Raw genomic sequence first — 12375 nt, 5'->3', positions numbered from 1 at the left:
CTGTAATTTTGACTAAGTAGTCTTTCATTTTGTAACAAGGTCAATTTATGGTTCAGACTGTGTTTCTGCACTGACTGAGCAATCACTATCATTTACGCCACAGCCTTTAATGAGATTCTGTAAAAAAATGCAAGATTGCAGTTGCCTCTTTCAAATAGTCACTTTCCAGTCATTTTCACAAATTGAAAACCAACCAACCATGACTTATTTTTATGCACTGCATTGATAAGGAATAAAATCAAAGTGAAAGATTGGGCCCTTCTAAAGGTATGGTATGTCCACAACCTGCTTTTGTAAGATATCACGGACAAATTTTACCCTGAAACACAACTCAAAACTGAAGTTGGCATAATGGAGCATAAAACTGGGAAGAAATCAATTGGAACTCTAGTGTATTTTTGAGTATATTGCAAGGGAGCATCCCAACTAAAACAAGCTGGGTGATCAACCCTGCTTCAAAGAAGAGTGCAGATGAAGGCTTTCTTAAAATATGGAATGTGGAGGAGATTCAAGATGGCGGCGACCCAGTAGGTCTGAGTCTGCAGAGCTCTGCCCAAGACTCAGGCAAAGCCCACCTTTACCTCACCTGTTAAATCACTCAACATAGCTTTTGCCCACCACTTTTGTCCATTTTGCATCAAACTTTAACAGTTTGATGTTTGTTTAAAATGTTCGCAGCAGGCAGGGACTCTCCCCGCAGCAGCAGAGACATCTGCAGCCTGCAGAGGCGAGCCTGATCTTGGAGATTGTCAAACTCCGGGAGAAGATCGATGAGTCCATCGAGGAGACCTGGTCCAGGTGGGAGTCAATCTTGGTCATGCTGCAGAAGCATTACCTAGAGATTGAGATACTCGGGCAGCGTGTCAGAGGGGTGGAGCAATGGGCCGTGGCCTCGGAGACTATTGCCGAGTCATCCGTGGGTCAGGTCCGGGCTCTGGAGTGGTGAATCTGGACCCTGGAGGAGCACATCAAAAATCGAGGTCGTCTGAAAAATATTCGGTTGCTGGGTCTTCCCAAATGGGAGGAGGAAGGCCAGCGTATGGATTTCCTGGAGCAATGGCTCCCACAACTACTGAAATTGGAGTTGGAGCTGGGCCGGGTGCGGGTGGAGCGGGCCCACTGAGTTGCTGTGCGCAGGCCTGGGTCAGACCAGCGCCCCCCCCCCCCCCCCCCCCCCCCGTCCACTCTTAGTTCGATTTCAATGTTACAGGGAAAAACAAGTGTTGCTGGAGGCCTCCAGAGTCTTGGGGAAGGATCCCCATGCCATGATGTACAAGGGCTCCATGATAATGGTTTTTCAGGACTTCTCTCCAGTTGTGGTCTGCAAGACGAGGGCATTCGATGAGGCAAAGAAGCGTCTGAGGGACTTAAATATTCAATATTCCATGCGATATCCCGCAACACTGCGCTTCAGTCATGAAGGATCTATATATAATTTTGGATCACTGTAGAAAGTAAAAAGATTCCTGGACATTCTCAAATGGACTGTGGGACTTGAATTGCATGGATAATTACTTTATTTCCACCCCCCCCCCCCCCCCACTTTGTTTATCCTTTTCTCTTTCTCCATCTTTCTTTTGTCTATCTTTCCCTGTGGGTGGAGGGTCCTGTTTTTTATTCTTTCTTTGGTCTCTTATTCATAGCTCGTGCGGTTTATTTGATTTTTGGGAGATGTTTCTGAGGGGGGTTTTCTTTCTTTTTTTTATTTAGCTGCCTAATACTTTCGTAATGTAATATATTTCTATCTTGTGTTGTTTTATTAAGCGTATCTAGGTGATAGTGTCGGGGGGGGGGCGGGGTGGTGGATGGGTCACCCACTTTTAACTCCTGTTTTATGAGATACTGGAATTTATTTACTCTATTTTGTAATGTCTGGGCCGAGGGCAGGGCCCTGGCTGGGAAAGGTTATGATGGGGTTATTGGAAGGGAGTAGTGCCCCCTGTGAACAAGGGGGAAAAGTCTCCTTTTAAGTATGCTTTATGTTATTTTTACTTAAGAGTAGTTCTTAATTATGTTGATTTAACTTTGTTAAAAAAATTTTTAATATGTGATTTTTTTTTGGTCTTTATTCAATGTCTTTTGGGTGGGGTTCTTCCTCCTGGGGGGGTTCGGGCCTTGCCTGGACAATCATGGCTGACCATTCGCTTAGGTGGTGCACATGGAATGTCAAGGGGAGCCATTCGCCAATCAAAAGGAAAAAGACGTTATCAAGTATTCAAAAAGAAAGGATTGATGTAGCTCTCTTACAGGAGACACATCTACTTGAAATCTACTTGATAAGGAACACTCAAAGCTGCAACAGGGCAGGTTTGGCCAGGTGTTCTTTTCAACCTTCAGCTCAAAAAGTAGGGGAGTAGCCATGCTTATTTGGAAGAGTCTTCCCTTCCAAGTGCTAAGCCAGATAAAAGATGAGTCTGAACGGTATATATTGATTAAAGCCCTAATATATGGAGAAGAATACGGGAATTTGAATCTTTATTGCCCCCCAGCACATCCTTTTAAATTTGTAAGGGAAGCGTTCTCTAAATTGATGGCTCTTGGATTCTACCATACAGTTATAGGGGGAGATTTTAATTGTATTATTGACCCAGAGATGGACAGGATACCTAGGAACTCTGCGAGCATATCTCAGAGATCTAGGCAACTGGCGGATCTGAACAGGGAGCTGGGTTTGGTAGATGAGTGGAGGTGTCTCCACCCCCAGGGTAGAGACTTTACTTCCTATTCTAACCCACACAAGTGCCTTACCAGAATCGATATGTTTTTTGTCACCTCGACCCTTTTGAATTCGATACTGTCTTGTGAAATAGGTAATATAACTATTTCTGATCATGCCGCAGTATACATGGAAGTTAAGACTTGTGATGATGGCATAGGTCCCCGACATTGGCATATAGACCCTTTCTTATTGAAGGATAGCAAGTTCATAAAGTATTTTTTGCAGGAATTTAAAACCTTCTTGGATATCAACCCAGGCACGCCCAGTAACCGTTCGACGATGTGGGACTGCTAAGGCATACACGTGAAGCTTGGTTATCTCATATTCTGTGACCCGGAAAAGACAAAAGGGAGAGCAACAGTGCCTGCTCGAGACAGTATATGTTGATACGCCCTCCATTATTAAGCTACAGAGGATCACAGCCCTTAGGGCAGCCTTGAATACCGCATTTACTCAAACAGCAAAGAGGGAGATATTATTCGCGAAGCAGAGATTATTTGAATACGGTGACAAGCCTGGTAGGTATCTAGCGTAGCTTGCCAGAAAGAAAAATGCTCCCCAAGCCATTACGTCTACTAGAGAGAGCGCTAGTACCCTGACTTGTAATCGTAAAAAGATCAATACAGCCTTTAGAAAGTTCTATTTTGAATTGTATGAGTCGCAGGACTGTGAGGATAGAACAAGGAAGATGGAGTCTTTCTTTAAAAATCTGGCCCTCCTGGGCCTAACCTTGCAGCAGGTGTCGCTCTGAATGCCCCCCTGGCAACACAGGAAGTACAGGAGGCAGTAAGGCAGCTTCAGAGTGGCAAAGCGCCTGGACCAGACGGATTCCAGACTGAATTCTATCAAGAGTTTGTAGGAGAACTGGCCGGGCCACTTATAAATACGTATAACTATTCACATAGTCAGGGCTGCCTCCTGTCTTCGTTGAGAGAAGAAAATATTTCTCTCATTCTTAAGAAGGGAAAGGCCCCAGAAGATTGCTCTTCATATAGACCCATAACCTTGTTAAATGTAGATTTTAAAATTCTCTCAAAAATGTTAACATTAAGACTGGAGAGGGTTTTACCATTCATTATAAAAGAGGACCAGACTGTTTATAAAGGGTTGCAGGTTAACTAATAACATTAGAAGGGTCTTAAGTATGATACAAGCCATATTTAGTTGTCTCCCTAGATGCAGCAAAGGCATTCGATTGGGTAGAATGGCCAAATTTTCTTTTATACGCTGGAACGATTCGGTGTTGGAGAGGTCTTTACTAAATGGGTTTCAGTATTATATATTGGTCACAAAGCAGCGGTGACACCAATGGTTTAAGTTTGGATAACTTTAGTGTTGGCAGAGGCTGTCGCCAGGGATGTCCTCTCTCACCATTATTATTTACGCTAGTGATTGAACCACTAGTGGAAGCTATACGAAGTGACCCTCACAGAATGGCTCTGGAAGTTGGATCAGGCAAGCACAAAATTACTCTCTATGCGGATGATGTCCTTCTTTTCTAAAGTGATCCTTTGACATCTGTGCTTGCTTAATTCATGTGGTCAATTTATATGCTTTCAGTTACAAGATCAATTTTGTGAAATCGGAGGCCATGCCATTGGGAATCCTTGCTAGTATATCCAATTTTCTGGACGGTTCTTGTTTTCCCTTGTGGTGGTCACTAGAAGGTTTTCTGTACTTAGGTATTTTTATTACTCTGGTATTTGATCAGCCATATAAAGCCAATTATACACACTTACTAGAGAAAATAAGGCAGGACCTTCAACTTTGGGAAGATCTCCCAATATCCTGGCTAGGCAGAGTAGCCTTAGTTAGGATGAATATTATACCTCATCTTTTATACCCTATGAGAATATTCCCCTTGATGCTGCCAAGACAGGCATTCCATAAGCTTCGTGGTTGGCTTGGCTCCTTTATTTGGAATCATAGATGGCCCCATATCAAATTAGAAAAGCTGCAGTTTTCACAAGTAAGGGGAGGACTGGACTTTCTGGATTTCAGGAGGTACCAATTGAGCTCCCTATTATCTTATGTAGTTGATTGGGTCTCTTGTGACCCACAATCAATCTGGTTAGATATTGAGACTGCCCAAGCAAACTGTCCCCTCATCAATCTATTATTTACGGACAAGATGAGAGTTATTACGGGCTATTGTAAAAACTCTATTGTTCTAAACACAATTAAAGCCTGGAGAATAATGCGACAAGATGAGGGTAGCCTGCAAAAAACCTTCTCTTATAACCCTATAGTGGGAACATTGGGATTCCAGCCAGGGCTGACTGATGCTACATTCAAAATTTGGGAGTCCAGAGGTATCTCCTGTTTGAGAAACCTATTCAAGGGGGAGGTCATGACGTCTTTTGAGCAGCTGTGCCAGAAGTTTGGATTGCCCAGCAAGGACCTCTTTCGGTATTTCGAAACACGAGACTTTATACAAAAGAAGACCACACTGATAGTCAATCCTTATAAATCGGATAGGGAAAGGAGAGTCTTATGGCTGATGGGGCCGCCCTTGGTCAGTACTCTCTACCACTCACTCTGCAATAAGGCATTGCAGGACATGGAATGGTTATATAAAACCTGGAATCAAGAATTAGGGTTGGAAATCTCTTTAGAAATGTGGGAGGACATCTGGGGAAATGCCAGGAAGATCTCTATCTGTACCAGAACTCAGGCTACTCAATTGAAGATACTCCACATTGCCCACATGGCGCATGAACAACTCACGAAGTTCAAGGCAGGAGCACCCCCAATGTGTCCTAAATGCAAAATCGAAGTTGGTACTCTCACGTATTGTCTGTGGACATGCTATAAGGTCCGCAGGTATTGGGACAGAGTAGCAAATGCTTTGACAAAGATTTTGGGTACAGAGATTGGTTTGGATCCAGTGTCCCTGGATTAAGGAGCTTTTAAGCTCCCCAAATTTTCCCTCTCTGGACGTATACAGGAGGAAATTATTTACTATCCTTTCCTTTCATGCAAGGAAAAATATTTTAGTGAATTGGATAGCCGAAGGTCCCCCAGGACTTTTAAATTGGCACAAGATAGTCATGGAATATATCCCCCTTGACTTCCTTACGAATATGGTGCACTAAAAAATGGAATTATTTTACAGAACATGGCAGCCCTTTTTGAACTACACCGACACAGATATCTCAGCCATATTGTCCGGGGCTTTTGCTTATCCATGGTTTCAGCTGTTTTGGGGGCCCCTGGGAGGAGGAATCCCGTATAAATACAGGTTTTGTGATTACTTGATGTAAATCTAATTTCAGCATGTATCGAGTTGTTGTGGTTCTGTTTGCAGAGCTGGGAATTTGTGTTGCAGACATTTCGTCTCCTGTCTGGGTGACATCCTCAGTGCTTGGGAGCCTCCTGTGAAGCGTTTCTGTGATGTTTCCTCTGGCATTTATAGTGGTTTGTCTCTGCCACTTCCGGTTGTCAGTTCCAGCTGTCTGCTGCAGTGGCCGGTATATTGGGTCCAGGTCGATATGCTTATTGATTGAATCTGTGGATGAATGCCAAGCCTCTAGGAATTCCCTGGCTGTTCTCTGTTTGGCTTGTCCTATAATAGTAGTTTTGTCCCAGTCGAATTCATGTTGTTTGTCATCTGAGTGTGTGGCTACTAAGGATAGCTGGTCGTGTCATTTCGTGGCTAGTTGGTGTTCATGGATGCGGATCATTAGCTGTCTTCCTGTTTGTCCGATGTAGTGTTTTGTGCAGTCCTTGCATGGGATTTTGTACACGACATTGGTTTTGCTCATGCTGGGTATCGGGTCCTTTGTCCTGGTGAGTTGTTGTCTGAGAGTGGCTGTTGGTTTGTGTGCTGTTATGAGTCCTAGTGGTCACAGTAGTCTGGCTGTCAGTTCGGAAATGCTCTTGATGTATGGTAGTGTGGCTAGTCCTTTGGGGTGCGGCATGTCCTCGTTCTGTTGTCTTTCCCTTAGGCATCTGTTGATAAAATGGTGCAGGTATCCGTTTTTGGCGAATACATTATTTAGGTGTTCTTCTTCCTCCTTTTGCAGTTCTGGTGTACTGCAGTGTGTTGTGGCCCTTTTGAATAGTGTCTTGATGCAACTTCTTTTGTGTGTGTTGGGGTGGTTGCTTTCGTAGTTCAGGACTTGGTCTGTGTGTGTGGATTTCCTATATACTTTTGTGGTGAATTCCCCGTTAGGTGTTCTCTGTACCATCACGTTTAGGAATGGGAGTTGGTTGTCCTTTTCTTCCTCTCTAGTGAATCGGATTCCTGTGAGTGTGGCCTTGATGAACACCTACCAAAAGAGGGAGTTTGACCCCACCCCACAGCCTACCAATAGGATAAACAACACACTGAGGAACCTACAAAAAAAGGACAGATAACCAGATTTGACCTACAGAGAATGAAACCTGAAAGCAACAACACCCCAGATTCTATGGACCACCTAAAGTGCACAAACCAGACATCCCACTCAGACCCATAGTATCACTACCAGAGACACCATCACACAAACTGGCCTAAGAACTACAGCAGAAACTGAAACACCTGATCAGCGGATCCAGACACTCTATACAATCAACATAGGAATTCTTGGACATCATCAGAAATATACACATAGACAAGGAAGAAACTATAGTCTCATTTGATGTAACAGCACTGTTCACCTCTATCGACAAAACCCTAGCCAGAGAAACAATAGCCAACCTGCTGGACATACAGAACAGACAACAGGACTTTGAACCTATCAACAAAGACAGCATACTCAAACTACTGGACCTGTGCCTCACAACACACTTCACATTCAACAACCAAATATATGAACAAATCAATGGCACACCCATGGGCTCACCCATCTCTGGACTCACAGCAGAGGTGGTAATGCAAAGATTAGAACAAACAGTCTTACCACAAATTCAACCCAAACTCTGGGTCAGATATGTGGATGACACCTTTGTAATCATTAAAAACACAGAAATAGAGAACACACATCGGATCATCAAGGCCACACTCACAGGAATCCGATTCACTAGAGAGGAAGAAAAGGACAACCAACTCCCATTCCTAGACGTGATGGTACAGAGAACACCGAACGGAGAATTCACCACAAAGGTTTACAGTAAAGCCACACACACAGACCTAGTCCTGAACTACGAAAGCAACCACCCCAACATACACAAAAGAAGTTGCATCAAGACACTATTCAAAAGGGCCACAACACACTGCAGTACACCAGAACTGCAAAAGGAGGAAGAAGAACACCTAAATAATGTATTCGCCAAAAACGGATACCTGCGCCATTTTATCAACAGATGCCTAAGGGAAAGACAACAGAACGAGGACATGCCGCAACCCAAAGGACTAGCCACACTACCATACATCAAGAGCATTTCCGAACTGACAGCCAGACTACTGTGACCACTAGGACTCATAACAGCACACAAACCAACAGCCACTCTCAGACAACAACTCACCAGGACAAAGGACCCGATACCCAACATGAGCAAAACCAATGTGGTGTACAAAATCCCATGCAAGGACTGCACAAAACACTACATCGGACAAACAGGAAGACAGCTAATGATCCGCATCCATGAACACCAACTAGCCACGAAACGACATGACCAGCTACCCTTAGTAGCCACACACTCAGATGACAAGCAACATGAGTTTGACTGGGACAACACTAATATTATAGGATAAGCCAAACAGAGAACTGCCAGGGAATTCCTAGAGGCATGGCACTCATCCACAGATTCAATCAATAAGCACATCGACCTGGACCCAATATACCGGCCACTGCAGCAGACAGCTGGAACTGACAACTGGAAGCGGCAGAGACAGGCCACTATAAATGCCAGAGGAAACATCACAGAAACGCTTCACAGGAGGCTCCCAAGCACTGAGGATGTCACCTAGACAGGGGACGAAACGTCTGCAACACAAATTCCCAGCTCGGTGAACAGAACCACAACAACGAGCACCCGAGCTACAAATCTTCTCACAAACTTTGATGTATCCAGTTATTTATCTTTCTTTTTGTTTATTGTTAGTATTGTATGATATCCTATTTTATGTTTTGGTCATTTGTGGAATGGATTAATAGTTAGACTTTTAAAAGCTTTTATATTGATGTTGTTATTATATTGTAAAGTGGAATACACTAGTTTGTATTATTTTTGTAATTTAAAAAAATTTTTAAAAACCTTCTTTCTTAATAAAAAATATCTATAAAAAAAAGGAATGTATACAATTAACCAACTGTCCAGGACAGTGCTTCCAATTTAACCTGTTGGACTATAACCTGGTGTTGTGTGAATTTTAACTTTGCACACTCCAGTCCAACATTGGCATCTCCAAATCATGACTACTACACCTGCAGCTTATTCCAGCAGTTTACTTGGCAAACAATATGCTTGTGCTTAAAGCAAATGGCTGTCTGTGAGAGTCAATGGGTAACAGCTGTTAATGGGATCAAGGATGATGACAGGTAGTCAAGGGACATTGCCCAGTCAATCAAGCGACTCTCTAATTCTGTATCAGGGGTTTGACCACTGTCAGTCAAGTACTACCAGAAGATATGTGTTCTTGCAATCTGGGAATTTGTCAATGGTCAGTCCCATTGGTCAAGTATGAGCAATCTAGGGATTGCAGGTAAGTCAGCTAGGGTGCTTTGGAACCATTAGTCTAGCAGCGGAGAGGGGGTTGAGACTTTTCTGCAATAAAAAGAGGTGGAGGTGGAAGAATTGAGTGTAATGAAAGTGAACCCAAGAGCATTGATCGTGATGCATAAACAACAGAGAGCAGGAAGGGTTAAAAGTTTGGGAGGATGTGGTGGGTGAGAGCAGGTTAGTGGACATGGTGCATGCAACAGTGAGAGTTGTGGTCCATGACCCTTGGTGAGAGGTGTGTGTCGTGGCAGAATTGGTGAGTGTCCTCTGAGTGTGAGATAACAGAGGAATGGATGTAGGCCTGCTCGCTGAGCTGGAAGGTTCATTTTCAGATGTTTCTTCACCATACTAGGTAACATTTTCAGTGAGCCTCCGGATGAAGCACTGGTGGTGCAGCCCGCATTCTATTTATATGTTTGAGTTTCCTAGAGTTGGTGATATCATTTCCTGTGGTGACATCATTTTGTATTGTGATGTAATTTCCTGTTCATTTTCTCAGGGGGTGGTAAGTGGGATCCAAATAAATGTGTTTGTTGACAGAGTTCTGGTTCCAACCAGAACTCTATCAACAACCCTAGGAGACTCAAACATACAAATAGAAAATGGACTACACCACCAGTACTTCATTCGAAGGCTCATTGAAGATGTTACCTAGTATGGTGACAAAATGCCTGAAAACAAACCTTCCAGCTCAGCGAGCAAACCTACATCCAGAACCTCAACCTGAGGTACAAATCTTCTCAAAACTCGATAATAGAGGAAAGAAGGAAGTACTTACCTTTGCAGAGCACAGAAAACCATTGACCTTCTTCCAGTCCTATTAGACGTCCTGTTCCACCTGGGACACAGCACTGACCCAAGCAGCAATCTGGGTCCAGGCTTACTGGATCTGGTGGTGTGGTCTCCTGCAGGAAGAAGAACCATCACCTCATCCGTCAGGTCCCTGTTCACCAAATTGGAAGCAAGCTTTATTTTCCTTTTAGCATGCCCTCGGTGATAATGGTCAAGCATCCCAGGGTGAGGGCCAGTTTCTGGCTTGCAGGGTCTGAAATACTGGACTTTAACATGGCACAATTGTATGAAGGCCTCATCAGTGAGAAGCACTTCCTCCACCCTGGCCCTGCAATTTTCCAAGAAAGGCAGCCAAGAGCCCTATTGTATTATCCATTCAGTACAACACCATGAATCTCACTTGTCAAAACACTTTCACTGAAAATGGGAAAGTTACACGTCATGTCTTAAAAATCAGGCATCCAGTGTAGGCTGCAACTGAGAATCAAGACGTACATAACTTAAAGGACAGTCATTCAATTTTATTTTGATCTTTTTTGACAACTTGATCATCTCTTCCCTGTTTCTGCTGGCCATTGTGCTTTCATAAGCCTTCATATTCCTTTGAGTCTTTGTGTCAGTTTTTTATTGCTACTTCATTACCACTCCTGGCTCAAATGGGATTCCCATTAGGAGGTAATGAGAAGAAACGGAGGAGTTGAAGGGCTGCCAGACAAGAACAGCTGCTTTGTGCGCACTCAAAAGCCGTATACCAGCCTCTGCAGACAGACATTAAAATAGCTGACTTTGGTAGGCAGTTACAGAATCTGATGGCTGTAATTCTCAACAGAAACTGGGTTGGCAGAGCTACTTAAATACTTAATTGATATCTCATGTGTTTATTGGCACTGCATTTAAGACAATGGCACAATGATCAATAGTCAGCATTGCCTGGTTTTTTGCACTGGGCCAAATGTTGTCAGCAGTTCCTGCAGGACCTGGTACATCAAGTTATCAATAACTATGTGTCAAACAAAAAAGTGTTTGGATCAATACAGAACTAGAGGCAGAGGAGTGCCATTTGAATTTAATCTTTTTTTTTGCCTTACAGGATTATGGCACAAGGGGTTTTCCCAAATACGTTTTCCAGGAAATGGTGGAAGAAGGTGAATGGCTTGAAGAGATATTCCTAAGTAAGGTCAGCAGTGTTTTACTACACCAGATAGTTGGGTGAATCATGCATTAACATGATTTTCCTTCACACAATGGAGAGAGGTAACACCTTTAGCAAGTAGGTCAGACCACAAGTTAGGGAAACACAGACAGAAATTTGTTGGGTGACCACCAGCAAGTCTAGTAAGTGTGGGCATACAGTGCAGGAATCTCTTGTGGACAACCCCTTCTCAAACAGATATATCATGTTGGATACTGTTGGCTTGGAGACCTCTCAGGGGAAATCAGCAACACTAAGTTTGTGTTCCACAGTTGGCTCTGCTGCACAGCAAGGGAGCAAAAAGACTATGAAAGCTTCAATGGTAGGGCCCTTAATTGTAAAGGGAACTGACAGGCAGCAAACAAGAATGTTGATGGTATGTTGCCTCCTAGGTGCCAGAGTAGCTGCAGGGTATTCTGAAGGGGGAAGGTGAACAGCCGACAGTTGTAATATATACCAGTACCAATAACATGGGTTAAAAAAAAAGAGATAATGCAGTAGGAATTTAGAGATCTAGTAGTAGATGAAAAAGAAATCTATGACAGTTGTAATTTCTGGATTACTTCCAATGCAACACTCCACTAAGTATTGGAATAGGAACATGGGTCAGATGAATGCATGGCTAAAGGAATGGTGTAGGAGGGAGGACTTTAGATTTTTGGATCATTGGGGCAGTTTCTGGGATAGGTGCAACCTATACAAACTGGACGGGTTGCATCTGAAGTGGAATGGATCTGTTATTCTTGCTGGGCATTTGTTCATGCTGTTGAGGAACATTTAAACTAATTCGCAGGGGAATGGGACACAGAATAGATGTAAAGTTAGGAGCAAGGTCCAATCAGATATCGAAGGTATGCTAAGATAGTTCAGTAATGGAGAGGACATGGGCAGGATAAGGCAAATGTGAGGCCTAGAAAGCTAAATTGTATCTGTTCTAATGCAAGGAGTTTGACGGGTAGGGTGGAAGAATTCAGAGCAATTGTCAAACATGTAGGAATATAACATTGTTATAATCACTGAGACATGA

This window comes from Chiloscyllium punctatum, chromosome 3 (genome assembly GCF_047496795.1).
Source record: "Chiloscyllium punctatum isolate Juve2018m chromosome 3, sChiPun1.3, whole genome shotgun sequence".
NCBI lineage: Eukaryota > Metazoa > Chordata > Chondrichthyes > Orectolobiformes > Hemiscylliidae > Chiloscyllium > Chiloscyllium punctatum.
This window is presented reverse-complemented; position numbering follows the sequence as displayed.